Source organism: Theropithecus gelada, chromosome 13 (genome assembly GCF_003255815.1).
Source record: "Theropithecus gelada isolate Dixy chromosome 13, Tgel_1.0, whole genome shotgun sequence".
Lineage (NCBI taxonomy): Eukaryota > Metazoa > Chordata > Mammalia > Primates > Cercopithecidae > Theropithecus > Theropithecus gelada.
This window is the reverse complement of record NC_037681.1, coordinates 29,532,208-29,534,547: the sequence shown is the minus strand read 5'-3', so window position 1 is coordinate 29,534,547 and position 2,340 is coordinate 29,532,208. Positions and strand designations below refer to the sequence as shown.

Below are 2,340 nucleotides of genomic sequence, written 5' to 3'. Positions count from 1 at the left end.
TGATGGTGTTCCCTCTGCCTGATAGCCCTTCCTGCCATCCTAGCCTTTACCTGGACAACTTTTATCATGATTTAAGATCCAGCTCAGGCATCACTGTCTTCACCAAGCCTCCCCTAAACTCTTAGTCTGGGTGAGGCACCTCCTCCTCTGTGCTTTCCTTCATCACTGCACTCAAACCACTACGTGGTATCCTAACAGTGTCTGTGTCTGCTCTCCCAAGTAATTGGTGATCTCCTTAAGGTCAGAGATTGTTTCTATTCATCTTTGTATTTTTAGTTCTCTGCAGAGTAATGGATAGATACATAATTGGTGTTCGACAAAATGCCTGCTGAATAATAAGTGACTAAAGGAATGTGTGAAGGGCATGAAACTCCTTAGTAATAATTATAAGGGTATTTGCACAGACCCATTATCATTTTGAAACATCTAATTTGAAAGGTTTCTTCCCCAGTAAACATGATGTACCTTTCAGCTCTCATTATTGCTACTTGAATTGTCCTGGGTTTGGGAACTTCCTACTGCAGTCCCTTACATGGCTTTTTCCTATACAGAAGGTGTATTACACCATCAGGACAGTGATTGCCATACTGTCAGTGGGCAACACATCAATCATTATTGTTGGAAGACTTGAATTTTAATTTCTGGTTATAGTGGGCTATTTTTCAGCCCAAACATTCCTAATAAAAACAACTAAAAATGCTAGGTAAATTATTATTGGGCACCATTTTTTTTTTTAACCCAGCACATAATGAAGCAAACAACATGTGTGAGAACCATCTGAAAAACAGGCAATAAAAACAAATCTGAGAATACTTTTAGATCTTGAAATTATTGGACATGGACTATAAAATAACTGTGCTTACTGTGGTGGGTTGAATCATGGCTCCTCAAAGATGTCCACATGCTAGTCTCTGGAACCTGTGTAAATGTTACTTTATATGGTAAAAGGAACTTTGTGGATATGATAACATTGATGATTTTGATATTGGAGAGATTATTCTGGATTATCCAAATGGGCTCAATGTAATCACAGGGGTTCTATAAGAGAGAGGCAAGAAGATCAGTGTCAGAGAGAAAAAAATGTAAGGATGTAAGCAAATGTTAGAGAAGAGATAAAATCTTAAACTTCTGACTTTGAAAATGGGGGAAGGGCTCACAAGCCTAGGCATGTACATGGCTTCAGGAAGCTACAAAAGGAAAGGAAATGGATTCTCCCCTAGACCCTCCAGAAGAAAGCAAGGTCTTCCAATACCCTGGTTTTAGCCCAGTGAAACTGATTTCAAAATCCTGACCTCCAGAACTTTAAGATAATAAATTTGTGTTGTTTTAAGCCACTAAGTTTGTAGTAACTTGTTATAGGAGTAATAGGAAACTAATACATTTATTATGTTTAAAAAAGTAAAGATTAGCTTAAAGATATCTCTGAAAAGATGAAACTACTGTTAGATTTCAAAAATAACTAAATAGTACTTCTAGAGATTAAACACACAATAGCCAACATTTAAAACTCAGTGGATGGGTTCAATAGCCAATTCAACACAGCTGAAGAAAGAATTGATGACCTGGAAGTTAAATCAGAAGAAATCTAGGATGCAGTAAAGAGAGACAAAAAGATACACAGTAAGTTAGAGAGTCTAGTGATAAAGTCTAGCTTAAATTTAATCAGAGTCAAGAAGGAAAAGAGTGGATGGAAAAAGATAATATCTCAAGAGGTATTGGTGCCTTTCTCACTTTCCACTATCTTGGTGGCTGCTCTTGGTTGGGGGGCCATCCCACACCTAGGCAGGAAGATGGTAGCCACAAAGAAGATGAAAAAGTCACTGGAGTTGATCAACTCTAGTTATGAAAAGTAGAAAGTACATGCTGGGGTACAAGCAGACTCTGAAGTTGATCAGACAAGGCAAAGCAAAATTGGTCATCCTCTCTAACAACTGCCCAGCTTTGAGAAAATCCAAGATAGAATACTATGAAAACTTGGCCAGCACTGGTGTCCATCACTACAGTGACAATAATATTGAATTGGGTATAGCATGTGGAAAATACTACAGAGTACACACACTGGCTCTCATTGATCCAGGTAATTCTCATATTATTAGAAGCATGCCAGAATAGACTGGTGAGAAGTATACTATGCAACATTTTTCTTTAATAAAACTTGCCAGAGCTTGTTTTAAAAACATTTTTAAAAAGGGGTAGTGGCTGAAATTTTCTACTGCTAATGAACAACATCAATGAGCAGATTTAAGAATCCCAATCAATCCTGGATATTTTGGGGTGAATTTATGGAGGCAATATAGCATAGTGGTCTAGAACAAAGATTTTTAAAGTTTGTAAGCACTG

At 37.4% G+C, this 2,340-nt stretch overlaps 1 pseudogene; it reads left to right on the top strand.

Moving 5' to 3' along the window:
• Window positions 1–1,790: 1,790 nt before the first annotated feature.
• LOC112605200 lies at window positions 1,791–2,112 on the top strand (annotated as a pseudogene).
• Window positions 2,113–2,340: the final 228 nt, after the last annotated feature.